A 22,800-nucleotide genomic window follows, 5' to 3' on the forward strand; every position below is an offset into this window, starting at 1 on the left:
AATAAATTACTACAGCACAACTCTGAACTTGAAAAACTGGCACACCACAACACATACTGTGGATAAAAATGGCATATTGGTATGTAGAAACAGGACTCACTCACTTGGAGAAACCAGATTTGTCAACAGTGTGAAATCTCTTCCTATAAATTATCTGTCTATAGTATCCACTCAGAATATAGAAGAAGTGGACATTTCTCCTCAATGTCTTATTTTGGATTTTTAAATTGATTTAATGATAATACATGAATAAAATGAGAAATATGTGCTTTAACTACAGTTTACAGTGGTAGCAACTGTGTATTTAAGACTGTCACCACATCCTTGGTTCTTAGTCAAGAAAGCAGAATCTTATTTTTATATTTCAAGGGCTCCCATCACTACTATCGAGGCACCTGGAGTGAAATCCTGGCCCCACTGAAGTCAATGGCAAAGCTCCCAGGATGGCCAGGATTTCACCTGATGTTCCTAGACATGGTATCTAGAGTCTTGATAATGCAGCCGTACTGCAGGGGTCAGCATCTACTTCATCCAGAGCCAGGATGCTGTGGTTTTTAACTATGCTGCACTTTCTGTTGTGGCCAATATTCAGGTCCAGTGGAACACTAAAAGAAGAGAACAAGTTGACATCCCATTTCCTTTACTGTGAGCTAGGTGGTGGCTGCTAAGGTGCCTCCCTGTAAAGGGAAAGCAGGAAAGTGTTATTTTCTAAATGGCAGCCTTTGGCTTTACTCCCTGTGTTGTCTTCAGATAAGGTTTGCTGTTGATGATGGGCTCTTAGGTTTGACAGGGATAATAAACAGGTTCAAAATAACCCAAATCTGTTTTTTAACTATGCTGCACTTTTTGTTTTGGCCAATATGCAATTTGGCGTATTCAATCCAGTCAAGCAAAGCCACAGCATTCTTATCAACAATGTTCAAGGGACAAAGACCTCCAGGAAGTTGTGTCCTTTTGCAGTCTTCAACAATATGGGTCATTGTAGCAAGGAGGCATGGCCTCCTGCCTGTCAGAAGGGGAGAGACCCCAAATCACCCCCTGGTGGGTGGAACCAGGCCACCTGCAGCCTCCCCGCTGGAAGCAGAGGGGCAGGACAGGAAACAGAATTATAAAAGTCCAGCCTCCTAGCTCAGTAGGGGGAGAGCTGCCAGAGGAGCAGGACCTCTCTTCCTTGCTGCCGGAGCCCGGAGCTGCTGGAGACAGCTGCCCAACCAGAGGACCAGAGGTGTTATCTGAATTGCCGGAGATGAGCAACGCTGACGAACTGCCGGGGCTGCCATTGGCTTTTTACCCAGGGGAGATGGAGGACGACCCCGGAACCCAGGTACCCCAAGCTGCGGAGGGTAGGAAGGAGTCCAGGGATGTTGAATAGGGTTCGGCTGTGGAACTATTGTGAACTGGCCAGTGTGTTGCCGGCGGATCCCTGCTGACCTAGTGGCGAACTACCCCGCCACTAATAGGGCCTTGGGATGCGATGCAGTGGAGAGGGAGGGCCTGCGGCCCCCTACCCTGGGCACCCCACCTGTGAAGGGTGGCCACCTCCCCACTAATAGGCCAGGAGGCCTGAATTGGTCTGGCACCCACCAGAGCTAGGGGCGCCAGGCGCATTTGCTGTCGCTCCCAGTTGGGACCTAATTCCCCACACTGGACTGCTGGGCTGTATTGCACGGACTGAGCCTGAGATATAAACTGTGAACTGCACTGATTGAGGGATTTGGCAGAAGGACTAACTGATAATTGGACTAATCACCAGGTGGACTCACTAGCTGTGAGCTGCACCCTGCTTGAGAATCAGCGAGGAGGCACGGCCTCCCACCCTGTCAGAAGGGGAGAGATCCGTACGCTTCTTTACAGTCATGTTTGTGGCTGCCCACATTGAACCGGGGGGAAGGGATAGCTCAGTGGTTTGAGCATTGGCCTGCTAAATCCAGCATTGTGAGTTCAACTCTTGAGGAGGTCACTTAGAGACCTGGGGCAAAAATCTGTCTGGGGATTGGCCCTGCTTTGAGCAGGGGGTTGGACTAGATGATCTCCTGAGGTCCTTTCCAACCCTGATATTCTATGATTCTGTGAACTGTCTTTAAAATGACACTGAAATTCCACTGCAGCACTATTTCCATGTGCAGTACAAAACTGGTTCAGAAGGCTCCATTGCCTTCATGGTAACTCAAACCTGGGCTGACATTGAGTGGGGTCCAAGACAAAATAATTATTTGAGACTTTCTTTGCAGACAATGAAGCTCACCACGCATCGTCTACAGTAAATCCCTCACCTGGCAAACGTATCCACAATAGGTGAGGTGAGGGCAGATGACCATGTGGTGGTTTAAACCAGTCTTTAATTAACAGTAGATGTGCCATATTATGCAATTTCATCATGAGCTTTGCTATACTTTCCTCTCTGCAAATACTGAGTGGAGCAATATTGCAGAGAACTGGTAACTGTGATAAAGGAGTAGATTTAAGTGTGCCTGAAATAATATGCATGGTGGAATTAAGTTGTACATCAGTCATCTTTGTGTGAGATGAGCGAGCCCATACTGGAGTGCAATATTCTGCGGCTGAATAACAGAGTGCCAAAGATGAAGTGTGCAACATTTGGATGTTGATGCCCTATAATGTTCCAACGAGTTTTCCAAGCAGGTTATTGTGTGTTTTGACCTTTAATTGTTGTCTTTATAAGATGGTCATGATATGTGAGAATTCTATCCAATGTGACACCTAGAGAGACAGGGTGTGAATTTTGGTTAATTCACTGACCATTGAGAATTTTGTTCAGCTCTCTGCCTGTTTGTGCATGATGTAAGTGGAAGATGCTCGAAACAGTCTTACTTCTACTTGGTATCAGGTGCCATAAATGACAATAATAGCTGCCATATCTGCATCCTGAACACACTCAAGTATGTCAAAGGAGTGTAACTGGGTGACGAGGCATATGTCGTCTGCAAAAATAAACTTGCAAGACCTGGTATATGATAGGTCATTCGAATATAAACTGAATAATGTTGGAGATAATACAGATCCTTGTGGGAAGCTGTTCTTCTGGTGCCTCCAAACACTTGTTCTTTCACCAATATGCACACAACGATGTCTCTAAAACAGAGCCTGTCATAACTATAAAGGGAAGGGTAACAGCTGTCCTGTGTATAGTACTATAAAATCCCTCCTGGCCAGAGACTCCAAAATCCTTTTCCCTGTAAAGGGTTAAGAAGCTCAGGTAACCTGGCTGGCATCTGACCTAAAGGACCAATAAGGGGACAAGATACTTTCAAATCTTGGGGGGGGAAGGTTGTTGTTTGTGTTCTTTGTTTGGGAGTGTGTTCGTTCTCGGGACTGAGAGGGACCAGACATCAATCCAGGTTCTCCACATCTTTCTAAACAAGTCTCTCCTATTTCAAACTTGTAAGTAAATAGCCAGGCAAGGCGTGTTAGTTTTCCTTTGTTTTCTCAACTTGTAAATGTACCTTTTACTAGAGTGTTTATCTTTGTTTGCTGCACTTTGAACCTGAGAGGGGAGTCCTCTGAGCTCTTTAAGTTTGATTACCCTGTAAGGTTAATTTCCATACTGATTTTACAGAGATGATTTTTACCTTTTTCTTTAATTAAAAGCTTTCTTTTTAGAACCTGATTGATTTTTCCTTGTTTTAAGATCCAAGGGGTTTGGATCTTGATTCACCAGGAGTTGGTGGGAGGAAGGAGGGGGGATGGTTAATTTCTCCCTGTTGTAGATCCCAGGGGGGTTGGAACTGTATTCACCAGGAGTTGGTGGGAGGAAGGAGGGGGAATGGTTAATTTCTCCTTGTTTTAAAATCCAAGGGGTTTGGATCTGTATTCACCAGGGAATTGGTGAAGGTTTTTCAAGGTTTCCCAGGAATGGAATCCATTGAAATGGTGGCAGCAGAACCAGAGCTAAGCTGGTAGTTAAGCTTAGAAGTTTTCATGCAGGCCCCTACATTTGTACCCTAAAGTTCAAAGTGGGGATCCAGCCTTAACAGAGCCATTGCACATACTAACCAACTTGGCATAGTTCTAGACAATTTCACCAAAATGCCCATGTGCCAAACCTTATTGTATGCCATGGTCAGGTCCAGAAAAATGGAACCAATCTTCAGATTATGTTGGAATCCATTTTTAATGAAAGTTGTAAATGCTAGCACTTGATCGCATGTTCTACAACTGCAGCAAAAACCAGCATGCTCTAGTGCCATCATGCCTTCCACAGCTGGTGAAATTATTTGTGAAATCAAATGCTCAAGCACCTTAAAGCAGATGCTTAGAAGTAAAACTAGCCTGTAACTTGAGGAGAAATGTGGGCCTTTCCAGGTTTCAGCAAGGTAGTGACCTTCACTTGGTGCCAGATTATAGGCAGTCTGGATTTCCACAGAATTCTGTTGAAAAACTGAACAAGCCATTGCTGAGCATGAGGACCCAGATATTTCATGAATTCAGGTGTAATTCTGTCATATCTGGGAGCTGTATCCATTTTTAAATCATTCTGCACTTTAACCAATTCCAGTCCAGTGAATGGCTCCATCTTAATATTGGCTGGATTACTCCTTAAAAAATGATGCCACTTGTCATGTACCTGTCATTTGACATCTCCATCAACAGGAGCTTTGAAGACCTTCAACAGATGACTGATAGTCTGATCTGGAGTAATTGCCGGCCTGCTTTGTGCACATGGACGTTGAGCCATACCTAATCGACAAAAAAAGATCCAGCTCTCTAGGCTTGACCATTTAAAGTCAAGTGCCACTGTCGCTTCCTCCCATTGAGCCTCCAGATCACCTGACTTCTCATACTGCCTCAGCAAGTCTGCACAATCCTCGTTCAAACATGGAATGTTCACTGGTCAGAAGCTGTGTGGAATTGTTGCACTTGCAGCTTCAAAAATGGCACAACAGAAATGACACTTTGCATCTTCCACGGAGATGATGTTTAATGCGATGGCTATGATGCTCAGTTCTAAGTTCTCTGTAAAGGAGCCCCAATGCACCTTCCCGAAGTTCCATCTAGGCTTCAGTACATTCCTTATGATCGGAAGATGCATTCCTATCTGAATCATTGGTGGACGATGTTGGCTATGTGGAAAATCATTAAGTACAGTACATGCCGCTGGCTGCGGGTGATTAGCAAACGACGTGACCCAGCACAGGGCTGGGCAGTAGTATCTCTTTCAACATTCTGAATGGAAGATACCATGCTGCTTAGGGTCATGGACCAGTGCAAGATCATTATTTGTTGCCTACTCCAACAGTTGTTTGCTATTTGGGTCCGCAGTCACATAATCCCACTCACTATGATGACTTTTGGAATCACCCACTTACACTGCTGGATGCTTAAAGCTTGGGAGAACTTGTGGACCCCCATGTGTCACCCAGTAGTGTATATACATTTGCAATTAGAAACCCACCAACTTCAATCGTGTCACTAAAAGTTAAAGATTCAATATGAATAGCATCTGATATATCACTATGGATGTATGTGGCTCAACCATGTTTCGCGTGAAGATCATAATTTAACAGATCAAAACCAATGCTTCATTCAGCACCATGTGAGTTTCTTGTAAAGAAATGATGTCAGCTTGAACTTCCTTTGCCAGAACACCAATAAGTTTCCCCTTGGTGGCAGATCTGGTGACCTTCTAAGAGTACTACAAAATGTGTTTGATAGTGTTTTTGGCGATGGCTGAGGGTGTGTTCCACACGATGATGAAGGGGTGAAAAGGGCTTTTTTGTATGTGGCTGGCTGATAGAGTTCCTTTCTGAATGATTCTTTTAATGCTGCTGGGGTTTTCCTGTAGTCCTAATTATGTGCTTCTTAGGAGTTGGTAGGGGGAGAAAGGGTATGCAAGGATAGGTCAGGAGATAAAATACTGAGAATATAGAAGAGGGTGTGCAAGTTTAGGGATAATTCCAGTATGGCATGTACACATCCATATGAAGATGTAGGGATGGACACAAGAACTGGGGTGAAGAAAACGGAGAATACTGCAATTTTGAATCCTTCTCCCTGCAAGAATATGGTGAGAGAAGTTAAATATAAACCCTGATATCCTGATACCCACATATAAAGACAAAAGTTACATATTTAATCTCATGTCAGTAACAATACATAAACAATTCAGAAACATGGATTCTTATGATAGTTCCCATATTCTTCTAGCTTTGCAAAAGCAACATGCTATGCAAATATAACAAGTCAATTCTTTCCCACAGATAAATGTGACACTGATTATTAATGGTAACAGCAGGTGTTGTGTGTATATATATTGGAAATAGTATACCAATTGCTAAAAAGGGAAATAGCATAATAAACACAAAATAAGAAAATAAGTCTTCACATTCCAAAGTTCTTCTCAGAAGCGATTCTTCCTTCTTACAAGCAGGCAGGGTCTATATATGTATTGATTGCTTACGTGTGATATTTCCTCCAAATCATTTCACATTCTCACAGATCAATTTGCTAATTTATATATCATTTATTCATTCAGCTGCTTCTGCTAATTCTTTATGCTATACATACTACTATAAATACAGCACTTACTGTGCCATAGTATTTGACTTTACCACTGCAGTGTCAATTCTGTGATAAAATTCAGATACCATAACTGAGTAATTGTTTCCCTGATGATGACACCTATTGTATCAGTCAAACAAGTTGATCTGCTATACTCACAAAGGTCTAATTCCTGACTGCTACTCAGCTACATTTTAACCTTGCGCAAGTCACTTATCTCTCCTGTTCATGTAGACCACTATGAAACACTCTGAGCAGCACAACGTTGCCAACTCCATGGAGGAGACCTGGGACCCCAATATCCCCAACTTAACTACATCTTGGTAGGAAGACAGTGTACAAAAATGCCACACCCTATGAACAGACTTGTAAGGCATTTGAAACCAATTCCTTTCAGTTTCCTCATGTAAAACACCAGCTACTAGGTAAACAGAATTTCCCTGCCTTAAGCCCTCACAAATGAATGAAAAGTCAAGCCATCTGCAAACCGGCATCATCCACGGTCTGGTTTTGGATGAGACACCCAACCTTATCTGTACCACCAAGACCTGGTTTAATATTGCCACCAGTCCGGTTGTTCCCACAGGTTACTCAATAGACCAGAAACAAAGAAGCATCCAAGAAAAAGGCAAAAAGAAGAAAAGGAGAGAGAGTTAGTGCATAAAGTTTCCCTGGCCCTTAGGTTAGCAGACCATGTAGATGCATTCAAAGCTTTTGGTTTGTACAGGACGTGAATTGCCATTTTATATCTAAAATGTTTCTCCATTTATTTGCAGTAGTGCATAAAACCCCTCAGTTCCATCTTCCAGGCTGTGCAGATCGGCTCAGGATCGGACCCCTCATTATAGCACCTCTTCCCCCCCACACACACCACAACAATTAGTAAGATTTGGAAATGACATAGGGATATTACTTACATATAGCAATTGTAGAAACTCTCAGCTAAGGAGACATCACCCTAGCTAGTAATATCTTGAGTCTAAATTAGGGGTCGGCAACGTTCAGCACACGGCTCGCCAGGGTAAGCACCCTGGCAGGCCGGGCCAGTTTATTTACCTGCTGACGCGGCAGGTTTGCCCGATCGTGGCCCCCACTGGCCGCGGTTTGCCGTCCCGGGCCAATGGGGGCGGCGAGAAGCGGCGCGGGCGAGCAATGTACTGGCCGTGGCTTCTTGCCACCCCCATTGGCCCGGGACGGCAAACCGCGGCCAGTGGGGGCCACAATCAGCCGAACCTGCCGCGTCAGCAGGTAAATAAACTGGCCCGGCCCGCCAGGGTGCTTACCCTGGCGAGCCGCGTGCCGAACGTTGCCGACCCCGGTCTAAATAATCCACATTTACCCTTTAAATGCCAGAAAGGAATTAGATTTTCTTCATGCATGTCTCCCTGTAAGTCTAAGACCAGCTATTTCATACTCCTCTGAATCAATGTGTTACTATTAGTTTTAAGCCTCTCATTTCTACAACTGGGGGAATTGTCCAGTTAGCTCTGGCACTGGATTGCACAGCTTCAGTTTAGTTCCTTTGTGACACAGATTTTGTTTTAGTATATATGAAATAGGTAGCATAATAGCCTATTTGGACCAACTTCTGTTGGTGAAAAAGACAAGGTTTCAAGCTACAAAGAGCTCTTCTTCAGGTCATTACTATACTTGGTAACTATTTGCTAGGTGCTATCAAGTTTGATAAAAATGCTTTCTCTCTCATTTCCCACATATTCAATATTTACCCATGTCAGAGTTCCATTGCTTAAAACAAAAGCCCAAAGTGTCACTTCCAAGCAATGTAAATTCAGATATGGAATACTTGACTTCCAGGGCCGCCCAGAGGATTCAGGGGGCCTGGGGCAAAGCAATTTTGGGGACCCCTTCCATAAAAAAAGTTGCAATAATAGGGAAAATTGTCCTACAGTCCCCCCCCTCCCCGGGGCAGCCCTGGGAAAAATAAACATTTAAAAACCTTCCACATCTCGGCACACACCCAGTTTTGAGAAAACTTCTTTTCCAGTTACCTCTACAAGGTATCACTGGTTCTCAGCATCAGCTAGTGCTAAAAGGCACTAAAGCTCATTAAAAGGGTTGGACAAATATTTTCTGTCAAAACTTTTTTTGGATCGAAAACTAGGGGTTTTTAAAAAGCAGAAAAAGTCATGGACAATGTCTGCCTTCCGTCAAAATTTGTTGTGTTTTTTTTAATTGAAAAGCTGAAATTAGTCTGCCAAAACCTGAACATGGTTTGGGGTTTCAGAAGTGTGTGGCCAAATATTTGCTGCTTGCTGTGTTTGATTGTTTAAAGAAACAATAAAAAAATTCTGCTTAAAAAAAATCCAAAACTTTTGAACCACCTCAGCTTGTGACCAAACGCCTGAGCCCATCCAGTCAGAGATTTTTCCGGGTTTCTGATACTCTGCTGGCTTCCTTGACTCATATCTGTCTCCATAACTTTGGGTTCATTCTTATTTTAAGAAAATAAGAACATAAAAATGGCCATACTGGGTCAGACCAAAGGTCCATCCAGCCCAGTATCCTGTCTACCGACAGTGGCCAATGCCAAGTGCCCCAGAGGGAGTGAACCTAACAGGTAATGATCAAGTGATCTCTCTCCTGCCGTCCATCTCCACCCTCTGACAAACAGAGGCTAGGGACACCATTCCTTATCCATCCTGGCTAATAGCCATTAATGGACTTAACCTCCATGAATTTATCTGTTTCCTAGAGACTGGCTCCATGGGGTCCCTCACAAACTGGAAATGGTTACTGTGGGTTTGTCTTTAGTATAGCTTATGTTGCCCGCCCTAAAGGGCTCGAGGGGACAACAATGGTCTGTCGCCCGGTGTGCTTGGCACCAATAAAGACACTGAGGGGAGAAAGCAAGCCAAGTTTATTTCAGAGCTCTGAAATGGCACTAGGAGACCAGCATGTCTCAAATCCAGTTCAACAAATACAAACAACTTTTACCTTTTATACTTCAAACTGTTTGCATACATCTCTTTGTCTGGCTGTTCCCCCTTACCCCTCCCTTCCAGACAACTGTTACAATAAGCTCTACATAAGCTTGTGAGAAAACTTTCTCAGTCTTTGCGACCTTGAGTTAGACACCTGCAAACTAACTACCCTGCTTCTTATCTCTATTATTTCTGCTAGTGTGAGTGAAACTGCAGCCATCTGCTAAAAAGCTGACATTACATTTCTGCTTCAACCTACTTCAGAGCATGTAAGCAGTTAGCATAGAAGTAGGTGAGAGCTCCCAAGATGGAGTCACTGTGGTTCACAGACCCAGAGCAAAAGAGCTTCATCGGCACTTTTGGCCTTCCACTCTCCCGAGTTACCTGGTAGCTATGCCTAGTGGACCCCAACACTTATGTACACACTCCACGAACTGAGCATTTGAGCTTGTTCCAGAATCTGGGATGAGCCTATGTTGTGAAAACTGAAATGCTCAAAATAGCACATGCATGTGAATGGGCACATGGTACTAAAATTAAATTAAGCCAGGGGTTCTCAAACTGGAGGTCGGGACCCCTCAGGGGGTCAGGAGGTTATTACTGGGGGTCACGAGCTATCAGCCTCCACCTGAAACCCCGCTTTGCCTCCAGCATTTATAATAGTGTTAAATATATAAAAAAGTGTTTTTAATTTATAAGGAGGGGGTCTCACTCAGAGGTTTGCTATGTGAAAGGGATCACCAATACAAAAGTTTGAGAATCACTGAATTAACCCCTATGGAGCCTCAGGGAATGCAAGGGAGGGAGTCTCCCTTGGTAGGGTTGGGAAGGAGGTAGGTGGTGTATGATATTGCTCTTCTCATGTGATCCCTCCCCCTTGGCTCTCTTGGCTCTATCATTGTTAATCTAAAGTGGCTAATTTTAAATGAAGCTACCCTCCCCTGACATGAATCTCCCTATGGCACTGAAATTAAATGTAGACTATAATTTGGAATTTGAGAAGTGAAAGAGATGGTGGCCTTAAGGGAAAAGATAACAGCTTGGCTCATTGTGGTAAATAGCTGTCTGCAAGCCTCAAACTGATGAATAAGCTTTAGGGTAGGGAAGGCTGTACCTCCCCAAACAGCCTGGTCCTGCCCCCATCCGACCCCCACCCACTTCCTACCCCCCGACTACCCCCGTCAGAATCCCTGACCCATTCTGCTCCTTGTTCCCTCACCGCCTCCCCCCAACCACCACCCTGGGACCCCACCCCCTCACCAACCCCCCCATCCCCTAACTGCCCCACCCCTATATACTCCCCCACCAAGTCCTGACAGACTCCCGGAATGCCCATGATCCAACCCCCCATTCCCTGACCGCCCCCCCCCTCCCCAGCAGTGGGCGGTAACCCAGGGCCACTCCTGGGTTACCGCCACCTCTCCCCTCTCTTGCAGCCTCAGCTCTGGCCCCTGGACAGCGCTGCAGCGGCGTGGTTCAGCAGGACCAGAGCTCGCAGCCCTGCCACCTTACCACGTGGCTCTGACTCAGTGGGAGGAGCTCAGGTCCGCAGCGCTGTCCAGGGCTGCTCCTGATGCGGCGCACTGAGGTGCCAGGGAATGGGGGAAGGCGGGGACAGGCCCCTGCGGGGCCCGGGGCCTGGGGCAAATTGCCCCACTTGCTTCCCCTCTGGGCGGCCCTGTTGACTTCCCTTTTAATTCATGCATGCAAAACCTCTGATTTTCCTCCTTTCCAAATAAAGGTTTAACAATAGTTTAAATCTGTTTTTTAAAGCCTGGCAGACATCTGTGGTGGCAACATGCTGAAATTATAATTGAAATGAGGAGCTGTGATCAGCCTTATCATCTGCATATGTCCCCACATGGTGAGCATTAATTTATTCCAGTTTGTTCTCTTGGTACACTAAGACTGAATCCTACTTTAGTGAACATAATCAAAGACAACAGCTGCCTTCTTCTGTATCTTTAATAAAATCTAAGCTTCCCAACAATCTTTAGTCTGGAAAAATAACTATTTTCTTACAAGACCCAGTGCTTTCTATTACTGTGCAATTATGCAGTGTTGTTTTAGCCATATTGGTCCCAGGATATTAGAGAGACAAGGGAGAGGAGGTAATATCTTTTATTAGACCAACTTCTGTTGGTGAAAGAGACAAGCCTTCAAGCTTACATAGAGCTCTTCTTCAGGTCTGGGAAGAGTATTTAGAGTCTCTCACACTTTCCCAGACCTGAAGAAGAGCTTAGTGTAAGCTCAACCGCTTGTCTCTCTCACCAACAGAAGTTGCTCCAATAGAAGACGTTACCTCACCCACCTTATCCTTCTAAATTACTGTGCAAGGTCAGTTTGATGACTGGACTAAACCATTTAAGAAGTCCCATTCAAAAATGATTTTATTATGAAGGCGTGAGTAGGAACTCCACAGTTAAAATTGCAATGTAATTTCCATTGAAAGCGGGACTAAAGTCTCTCCATTTGATACTTCAATGGTTGAATTTAATTTCCAAACTTGGCACAGTAAGTCTTCAGAAGACCATTGAAATTTCTATCTATTGTTCCAATAAAAGATTTACAAATTTTGCAGAGAAAACATTTGAAGTTGTTTCTTTCTGAAATGTTACCATGTTTCTCTCATATTTCTTTGGTACTCAGAGGTAAACAACCACATCTCTCTCTCTCTCTCTCTCTCTCTCTCTCTTTTAATAACATCTTGGGCACAGACTAGGGTGCTGGAACAATTTTTATAGTTGGGATGCTGAGAGCCATAGAACCAAACTTTCAACCCTGTACATAATGGAAACCATTTAAAGACAGGGGGTGCAGCAGCACCCCTAGTTTCAGCACCTATGGGCACAGATTGCTTTAGAATGTTTTAAGTTAAACACCTAAAGAATTAGCTCAATTATTCAGGATATCCTAACTGAATGTCACCAAGATTAGCCATCAGAATTGCTCACTTCTGTCAGCAACTTCCAATTTTCAATGCCTGCTTCTCTGATTTCTCAGCTATTCTCTGCACATACCCTAGTGAACAAGAGGGGCAGGCTGGGTAGAAACTGGAGTACTGGAGAGCAGAGGATCTCTAAGGGAGAAATGGAACTCTGGTAAGTGTTGGGGATGAGTGGAGATTTGGAGGGCAGTGGGAGTGAGCTAGTAGAGTTTGGTGGGAAATGAGAGGCTGAGCAGGGATTTGAAGAGACAAGGGGTTGGCAAAGATGCGGGAGAGATAAGAGCTGTGAATGTGGGTAACAGGCTGTGTCAAAGGGGACTTGTGTTGGGGGAGCCAAGTCCTTCTGTGCCAAGGCATCAGTGTTTAAAGGGCTCCCCTGTCAGGACCTCCTTGTGCACTGAGGCAGCATCATCATGGAGGTCCCTTAAGCACCAATGTCTCAGCACAGTCCTTTGAGTACCAATGACACTGACATCTTGGCTCTTTAGTTCACTGAAGCAGGGAGAACTGGTTGTCTCTCTCTCTCTCTCTCTCTCTCTCTCCTCACTAGTACGACATTGGCACGCTGACACAGCACAGCTATGAGGAGCCTTTTCTGTGCCAACGCCTTGGTGCAGAGACACTTGCTATGGAGGAGAAGGGACGTGGCATGTGCTGTGGGTGCTATATGTGACTGGGTTAATATGAAGGTGAAATCATGGTTGTACATTGCTAGGAATGGCTGTAAATTAGAAAAGGGTTTCCTATCATTTTTATGGCTTTGTTGGTGGATTTTTTCACTAGAGCAAATTTAGCTTTATTTTTTATTTTTATTTATTTATTTATTTATTTATTTTTGAGGAAATGATAAAGATAATGGGTTGGATACTGCTTTCATTCACACCTATGTAAATTCAGAATAATGCCATTGAAGTCTGAATTTTTCTGGATTTACACCAATGTAATTGATCCAAATCTAGCCACTAGACTGGTATAAAATCAGTGTGGAATGGGGCTCATTACTTTTGTATATGGCACAAAAGGTTCATTACAGATATACAACAAGACATATTCCTGTCCTGAACAACTTACAGTTTTTGGTGTTGTCTGCATGAGAAAATTAACTGTAATAATTATTCCAGAATAAACTATTCCAGAATACCTTCCCATCTGAATACTTTATTCTGGGATTAAAAACTTCTTATTTCAGAATAATTATTTCACTTTGGAAGTGCACTAAATTATTCTGAAATAAAGTGACTTTTATTCTGGAATAGCATGTACATATGGGGAGCTATTCTGGAGACGCTAGGGTGGAATAGTTTATTTCACAATAGCTGGTCTGGTCAGTTTTGCCACATAGACAAGCCATAAGGCCCTGAGCCAGCAATGTGATCTGTGTGACAGACTCCTGCAGCCACTTGGGTACATTTACACTTTGAGCTAGAAGTGTAATTTCCAGCTTGGAGAGACATGTGTACACTAGCTCTAATCGAGTTATCACACTAAAAATTGAAGTATAGCTGCAGTGTCGTAGCTGGCAGGACAGGCTAGCAATCCAAAGTACAGTTTTTCCAGGGGCCCTAGGTACATACTCTGGTGACTAGCCCTTCCCGTCCATTAATTTCAATGGACCCTGTTGTGGCCCACCTATGTGGATCAAGTGTAGGGTCTGGGCTTAAACAGACAATATAATAGTGTGAAAAAAGGAAGAAATACAGGATTGCTTTTATCTTTGCACTTTCCTCTTTTTTTAAACCCTTGTCCATTTGCCTCTATTTTTTTGTTCATTTATTTTCCTCTATCTAATTTTAAACAGATCTGGCCCTATTGAAGTCAATACCAAAACTCCAATTGATTTCAGTGAGGCTGGGATTTCATAAAGAGTATCCTGGTTCCTAATTTTTTTTAAATTGCTGCTGATTTTCTTCTAGTTTATTTTTATGTCTCTGGATATTTAGATCAATTAGTGCTGGCTATTAGGTGTAATCTATTAGTCAGAAGTCCTGCATTCTCTAGTAACCTATCTGTCTCTGAGTAAGGACTATAAATACAGGTACGTAGGTAGATAGATATGTATTTTAATGTTTCAAAAACAATAGGATGGCATCAGATGCCTGAAGGCTTTGTGTTTCCACAGCCATGGAATTTTGCTGTAAAACTGACAGCTTGCTACAGAGGCTATAGAACAGGCTACATTTCTCTTATTCCTTTGTCAATGTCATTTGTCAGCGTCTCAGAAAATGGAGTCTGCGCTTTTAATCTAAGTGAGTAGCTCTTCATCCTGGAAATGTTTAGGAAAGTGTCTGATGCTGAGACACTAACCTGCCACCCAGAGCAGCCATGAAGGGAGGTGTTTACACTAGCATCTTTTTTTTTTAACCTCTAAAATATTTATTGGTGTTATTAGCAGGGCATCTCTACCGGTGGTAGGCAATGGTGTGTGTATAGACCAGCCTTGGGTGTTTTACCCAATATGGTGTCAAATTCATTGCTGATCAGGTCTAGAACACACTAGTGATTGCTGGTATCTTATCTACACTAGTTCTCACATTTGTTATTGCTGGTGGAGCTGCATTGGTGGTAGGAACAATGGGAAATTTTAGGGAAATAAGTCTTAGTCATTTCTTTAAAGATTGCAATGTCTCCCACCAAATCCCCACCACACATAGAAAGGGACATGCTCAATAACTTTGTTTACAATGTCTAGATTAATAAACTGTCCTCAACTTGAAGAAAAGGGCATATAAAAGCTTAGAAAGTGTCTGTGAGGCATTTTAACCCAGTGAATTCTCCAACTTTGGTCTGTGGTCTGCAGAACACTTGTTGGTGAGCAGAGAGCTAGATGATTATGCATTGAAGGCTCCCATCTGTTTCCAGCTACTAAATTGCATTAGAAGGTAGTTAAAACATGTTTCCTAATACCCTCTTTTCATGATAGCTACTGTTGTAGTTGCTGTAGGGATGTTGTGTGATGGTGAATATGTCTGGTCAACTGCAAAGGGGAGGTGAGGGAAGAATCTATTTTTTAACTGTGGTTCACTTAAAGAAATCACTGAGAATTCCTTCTTCTAACCTCTCTTGATTTTTCTATAGGGTCTCAACAACTCAGACTAGACCAGGCCTCCTCTAGCTTTCCTCTTGTAGCAGCTAGCACAGAGTTAATGGGAAGTTGGTTTGTTTAATAGGTGGGTGGGTGAGTCAGGGTGGAGGAGGCTATTGTTCATTAGGCTTTGAAATAATGTTGCTATATTTTTTTAACCACACCATTTAAAATCCTTTTAAAAGTAATATTTTATACCACCATGTGCAGCAAAAACAGTAGTAGGACCATGTGGTTGGAGAGCCGGGACTCCTATTACACTTTTAAAAGCCATTAGATGATTTATAAAAACCACAATAACATCACTTAGTACACCTTAAAAAAATCTTCTCTTCCATACCCTGAAGTAATGTCTCAGGTTTTTAATCATGCTGCTGGACTACTTAAGCCTGAGCTAGCAGCTGTTGTTTGCTTAGCATCTGATGAAGTTCCTAATACTGGCATCACTTACTAACCTAGAGGTTTGCAAAACCTGGAATTCTATATTTGCCATTTAATTAAGAGATGCAGGAGAATATAGTACAAAAGCAGTTCACCCAACAGCCATGGTTCCCAAACTGCTCTCCTTCCTCCCCTCCCCGTATCTCTGAACCAGTCATCCATTTAGCTCTTGCTTACATGGTTTAAGGATATCTGGCTGGTCATATAGATGCCAGCTCTCCTCCTTGTTTCCAGCTGTGAAAGCAAAGTAAAAGAGGCGAAATTACTTCAAACACTTTTTTAGAATTATTCTGCAATGCAGCAACTGTTGTAGGTGATAGGAAGCTTATGTTATCATGAAGGGAGAATGAGGTGTCCTGCATAATTGTGATTTGGAAGGAAGTATGGTTTATGAATGAACCTCTGCTCTTATTCAAGTGGTTTATATATTTGACTTCAAAACAGCAGTAACCATCACTGGATTTGAAAATACCAGTTGTATTTTTGTGGATATCTGATGGGATAGTTTTCTTAATCAGAAGGAAAATCACAACAGGATTCTCTGCATAGAGCCAAAACCTGCTATCCTTTTTTATTCCTTCCTGTGCTACAATACAAAGTGCTGAAATGTTTCAATTAATTCCACAAGCAGTGAATGATTTCGTGAGCATAGAAATATGAAAACCAAAGAATCATCCTGGAAGTATGCTGCTTAAGATACACAACTACTTATACAGGGTCAAATTTTGCCATTAGAGCCCAGTGCATAGTTCCCATTTACCTCAGTAAATGACCCTTGTGCTCAAATTCAAATTCAGAATTAACCTATAGTTTTTACTGCCACAGATTTTGTCTTTTGCCATAGACATTTGTGCAAAAGTATTGCAAAATTCCAGTGACTCTGGTTTTCAAGATCCACATCTTTGTGACTTGATACAATAGAAAAAGTAGTAAAGATGTGGAACAGATAATGTCACTGAAATAAATATGTGAGAGAAGAACCCACAGAAGAGGCTAACAGCGCGACAGACTCACGGACCTATCATTAGCTTAATTCTTAAAAGTGCTTGAGTGAAAAAAATAGCTAGCAACTACTGGTGGGCAGTTATCAGCCAATGCTTAAGCCAGATCCAAGGGTGACATAAATATAGCAGATTTCGGAGTGGTAGCCGTGTTAGTCTGTATCAGCAAAAACAACGAAGAGCCCTTGTGGCACCTTAGAGACTAACAAATTTATTTGGCATAAGCTTTCGTTGGCTAAAACCCACTTCGTCAGATGCATGGAGTGAAAAACACAGAAAGCAGTATAACTATTACAGCACATGAAAAGATGGGAATTGCCTTACCAATTCCCATCTTGGTAAGGTTTTAGGTCCACCTAAATTGAATTAGCCTCGTTAGCACTGACCCCCCACTTGGTAAGGCAACTCCCATTTTTTCATGTGCTGTAATATTTATACTGCTTTCTGTGTTTTTCACTCCATGCATCTGATGAAGTGGGTTTTAGCCCACAAAAGCTTATGCCCAAATAAATAAATATAGCAGACATTCCAAACCCGTGGAAAAAAATGCAGAAATTGAGCTTGGTTTTGGCTTAATTGGCTTGTGAGTTGCTTGTTGGCTAGTTTTTGGCTTGTAGCTTGTTGCTTCTTTTTTTGATCAGCTCCCACAAGCAGGAGCAAAGGGCAAGAAGGGGTAAGGGGGGGGAGAGAGTCAGGGGTGCACAGCGGGCCCACCACAGTCCCAGACTGCACACCAGAGGGATCTAGTTACATAGAGTGTTGGGGCTCTTAGGGATTGGCTTGTTTTGGCCTTGTTTTGAAATGGGATTAGCTTATTGTGAAAGTTGGTGTGCTTATTTACTGCATGAAAGTTGGCAACTGTGAAATAAAGGTATAAATTACACACTGGTAAATCCTCAGAAATCAGTATATGCTGATGAAAAAGGGCGTGGTTGTAAAATAGCATAATTTCTATACTGGAAGTGGAATGGAGTTTTAGCATGAAAAGCAACCACCAGGAAGCTGTCAGAGCTGTAAAATAACTCCCTCCATCACGAACTCACACAACACAACACTCTATCTCACACTTGCATACACTGTCTTCCTTTTCGTTTCTTTACTTGATACAGCCACGTCCTTCCCTCTGCAGTGTCTGTTACACCAACTTACACTCACTGACATCATTTTGGGTCATTTTACCAGTCTGTATTTCACTCCACCATTTACATCACCACCAGATTGGGCTGCCAGGGTAAAATACTGGCCCCCCTGAAGTCAATGGCAAAATTCCTGTTGGTTGTGAATCATTCACTGAATTCTACTGTACTTCCTCTGTGTCACAGAGCAGCTGGACAATGGGGGATAATGCACTTACCCAACACCAAAACATCTTGGACCAAATTCAGACACGGTGTAGGTGGCTGATGGGGCCCATGTCAGTACTTAGACAGATACAGTAACTCCTCACTTAACGTTGTAGTTATGTTCCTGAAAAATTCAACTTTAAGTGAAACGATGTTAAACTAATCCAATTTTCCATAAAATTTAATGTAAATGTGGAGGGTTAGGTTTCAAGGACATTTTTTAGGGGCAGACAAAAGGCATTATACTTTACAGTATTGTACTGTGGCGGGGAGGTGCCACTTGCTTACCCCTGGGGCTCAGGGCTGGGGGTGCAGGGTCTGGGAGGGAGGTAGGGTGTGGGAGGGCCTAGGTACATGTTCACGAGGATTTTAAGACATACAGAGAAACTTCAGTCTTTCTGTCTGGGAATTTGAAGGTCGAGCAGTTTTTGCTTAAATTCTGTAAATGACACCATATATGTCTTTGCTTCTTTGTTGAAGCTTTGTCAGGCTTTGCTGTTACTTTTTCTGTAAATATCTATTTTACTGAAAGCAATAGCAACATTTTTATGCACATACTGTAACTAAAAATAGATTAGGAAAATAATATTCTGAATCTGTGTCCATTTACTCTCTACCAAGAAGGAAATAACCTACTTCTGGCATCTATATATTTCCTGACTCCTTGGAAACCATAACAGTATGAAGGCATGTCATGATGTAAAAGAATATAAAGTTGTATGCCAATACCTGAACTTTGCCTTTATTCAAATTGTCTCCCTCTATGGGATTTCTGCATCTGCCCCCTTTCTCTCTGAACCCAGTGGATTTGCTGCATGTACTTTTTGGAACTTCTTACAGGAAAATGTGAGAATCATCTAAGGTATAATATTGTAAATAATTTAAACTTTGTTCAGTAGCAATTCTTGCCACCTTTCAATAAGTAGGTAGGATCCTATGAAATAAAATTTGCCAAAAGATTGGGCACCATAGGTTTTTGTTGTTGTTTTTTAACCCTACATAACCATGAAGGACTTTAACTGAGAGCCCAACTGGCATTATAATAGGAAGGAACATCGGGGGAGGAAGAGGAATCATTGCTTCTATAAATCACTGCCAGATGGGTCACAAAAGTCAGCTTAAGTTTCAGATCTTTAGAGGCACATTATCAGAAAACTGCAATACTAAGTACTGCTATATTTTGGATGCCTGGTAATATCTTATGTCTAACATACTATAACTGCCATCTACTTTGATTTAAATGATGCAGCAAGGTAATTGTTTAGAGTTTTTTAAACTTTCTTTTTAGTCTCTTCAGGTTTTTAATGCCTTGAAATTGCATTTCCCTCCCCCCCATATTGATTTTATCCTCTTGCATTTGGCAACATTGATTTGTTTTCCCATCTTTTAAATGGAACAAAATCCACTCCAGCCGGTTTTAATTTAACAACTTCCATTTATATAGCACTTTAATATCTTTCTTACTGCAGCAGCATCTTTGGATGATGTTAGCAGAGATCAGAGAATAGTGTTTGAAGGTTTACTGATAAAGTCAGCAGAGAGGACACAATATATTATTTTTGTGCTGCAAACAAAAAGAGAAGCTGTTTTTTATTCTTCTTTTCCATCTCCCCATTCAATATTTCTTCAGTGCAGAATAGATTTGAAAAGAAACAAGTGGAACATTTAGGCCTGGGTGCTTAAAATTAAGCTTTTAAATCCATTTTTAGGCCCTCACTCATTAAGCTAATTAAGGATGGGGCCAACTTTAAGAACGTGAATAGTCCCACTCATTTCCCTGCTTAAAGTTAGATACTTTCTTAGGTACTTATGGTTTAGATGCCTAAATAAAAGTGGCCTGATTTTCAAAGAAATAGAGATGCTATAACTCCTACTGAATTTCAAAACCAGATCTAAACCTGAATTATATCCCTCAAGTCCATCTCTACTTAAAAGGCCATAAAGTGTCCCATCAGTGACTCAGATCCAAAACCTTAAGAGCAATATTTCTTCGTCCTGGAAAATGTGTTCTTCAGTAAAAGTTAAACTTTCTGTTTGAGGTTAATTTCAATTTTTTTTATACTAATATATTTTGTTTACTAATCATTAACTGACACATTCCATAGCTTATTAGTTAGCTCAGATGCAGGTGCTTTTTGAAACCATAATTTATAACATTTAGAATAACCTGTGTGAGATACAGATCTATGTGGTTGTGATGAATTAAGGAAATAATTTTGCCATCTGACTCTGATCCTGTGCTTCAGTCTCTGTGACATTCTGCCAGTGCAAAGGAACTGTCCACTAGCAGATCCAGCCAGGTGAGGAGGATTTCCCCAGTATATAGGAATCACTGGGGGGAGGGATAGCTCGGTGGTTTGAGCATTGGCCCACTAAGCCTAGCATTGTGAGTTCAATCCTTGAGGGGGCCATTTAGGGATCTGGGATAAAAAATTGGTCCTGCCTAGTGAAGGCAGGGGACTGGACTCAACTCAATGACCTTTCAAGGTCCCTTCCAGTTCTATGAGATAGGTATATCTCTATATTTAAAAAATAAATAAATAAATAGGTGGTATAAATCCCCTTGCCCCCAACCTATCTATGGGGTACAGTTTAAAGATAGGGGACATGGATGCCAATGACCCCAGTGGTTGTTGTCAAACAATATAGTTCATAGCAGCCCTGAGATTAGTCTCAACTATGATTGGGATGAGGCTAATGCAGAACTAGACCCAGATCTGGTACATACAGTTCCTTTGTACCCAGGGCCAGCTCCAGGGTCTTGGCCACCCCAAGCAGACAAAAAAAAAAAAAAAAAAAAAAAAGCCGCGATTGCGATCTGAGGGGCAATTCGGCGGAAGGTCCTTCGCTCTGAGCGGGAGTAAGGAACCATCCGCCGAATAGCTGGACCTGCCGCCCCTCTCCAAAGTGGCCGCCCCAAGCTGGTACTTGGAGCCGGCCCTGTTTGTACCCCCTGCCTCATCTGCACCCAGACCTTATTGGGTGCAGCAGAGAATGTAGCCTGTCATGTACAGAATGGAAGCAGAACTTCCCCATCCTGGATTCAATCAAGGGTTTCAGAGGCAAAAGTGTAATTTTATTTAAAAAAATACTAATTTAGCTTTCCTAGGAAGAAACATCAATGAGAAAGCATTATCACTGCTAGTGAAGTCAAGAAAAAGTGTGCAGGGTTATTCTCTGCTGTCATTTATAGAGAAGCAAGTTTGTAAGCCTATATCATATTATGTTATTAGTACTGCCTAGCAGTGGTTAAGGCTGGCAGGCAGCCTACTGTTCACAGTGCGAGCATGCCAACGCTGCATTACGTTGGAAGATCAATTCTCAGCCAGCTGTGCTTGGATTGGAAGAGAGTCAAATAGTGTTAGTGTTCTGGGTCTTAACTTGCCACCATGATGTCTTCACTCAATGACAAATTACATGTATTCCTTAGAATAAGACCTTACAAGACTATCTGAGAACAATATATGTATTAATGGTGATACAATAGAAATTCCATCTGAAAATAAGATAGAGCAAGAGAATCTCACCAAACAAAGAGTTCTGATGATAATTATAAACAGAAATAACATCAAGAAAGAACATGTAGAACGAAAACGACAACAAAAATACAGCCTGGAACAACCATAATGCTGAGTATAAAAATTAATAACACCTTCTGCCTTTCTGATTTCCTTTCTTTCACTGGACAGTCTTTATGATGAAAGCACCTGACCACTCTGATCTTGGAGTTCAGTGTTAGTTTGTTCAGTAGCCACAAGTTACTAAACTAATGGACCTTATGCCACAGTTTGCAGTGAGGGAGCTAACCACAGCCTGTGCTTTTGGATAAACAGACACAACAATATGTCCATTATATGAATTCTCAGTAATTGCTAGGCAAATACATGACACATTTAAACTGAAAGTGCTCAACATGATCAGTGTTGGCTAGTACAGCTAACTGCAACCCTGGTAGTAAATGGGTCTGCAGGGGGCTTGGTCTTGAAAAGATTGACTCCCCTTAACCCTTAATGAATTGTTTTAAGACTGTTATTACTCATCCTAAGCCATATATTTGATTAAACTATTTAGGTCACATTTCACTTCTCTAAAACATTTTTTTTAAGACTTGTGCTAGGGAAATGAATCAGGTTTGTTTGATCTAATTTCTTCTCTCCATACTAATATGGTAATTCCAACAGTGGCTTGGTATTATTTACTCTAGTGTAAATATTGAAGAAAAGGCCATCACCCTGCAGTCACTTGCTGAATGGAAGAAAAGCTTTTATAATTTTTAAAATTTATAAAATTTTTATATGTTTTAAAATTGATACTTTTTTCTCCATATCCATTATGCAGTGAAATATTAATAGAGAAACAGCTGTTTTGCAATCGGAGTAAGTCTTTTAAAATTTGTTTGGAAGAGGTCTCTCTCTTTTTAACTGAGATATGATGTGTGCACAATGACTTTTTGTAACTAATCCATGGGAAAGACTCACCATTAGGGAAATCAAGGTCTGCACTTCAAAAGAAATATTGGAAAGGA

The sequence above is a fragment of the Malaclemys terrapin genome, chromosome 5, assembly GCF_027887155.1.
Source record: "Malaclemys terrapin pileata isolate rMalTer1 chromosome 5, rMalTer1.hap1, whole genome shotgun sequence".
Taxonomy (NCBI): Eukaryota; Metazoa; Chordata; order Testudines; family Emydidae; genus Malaclemys; species Malaclemys terrapin.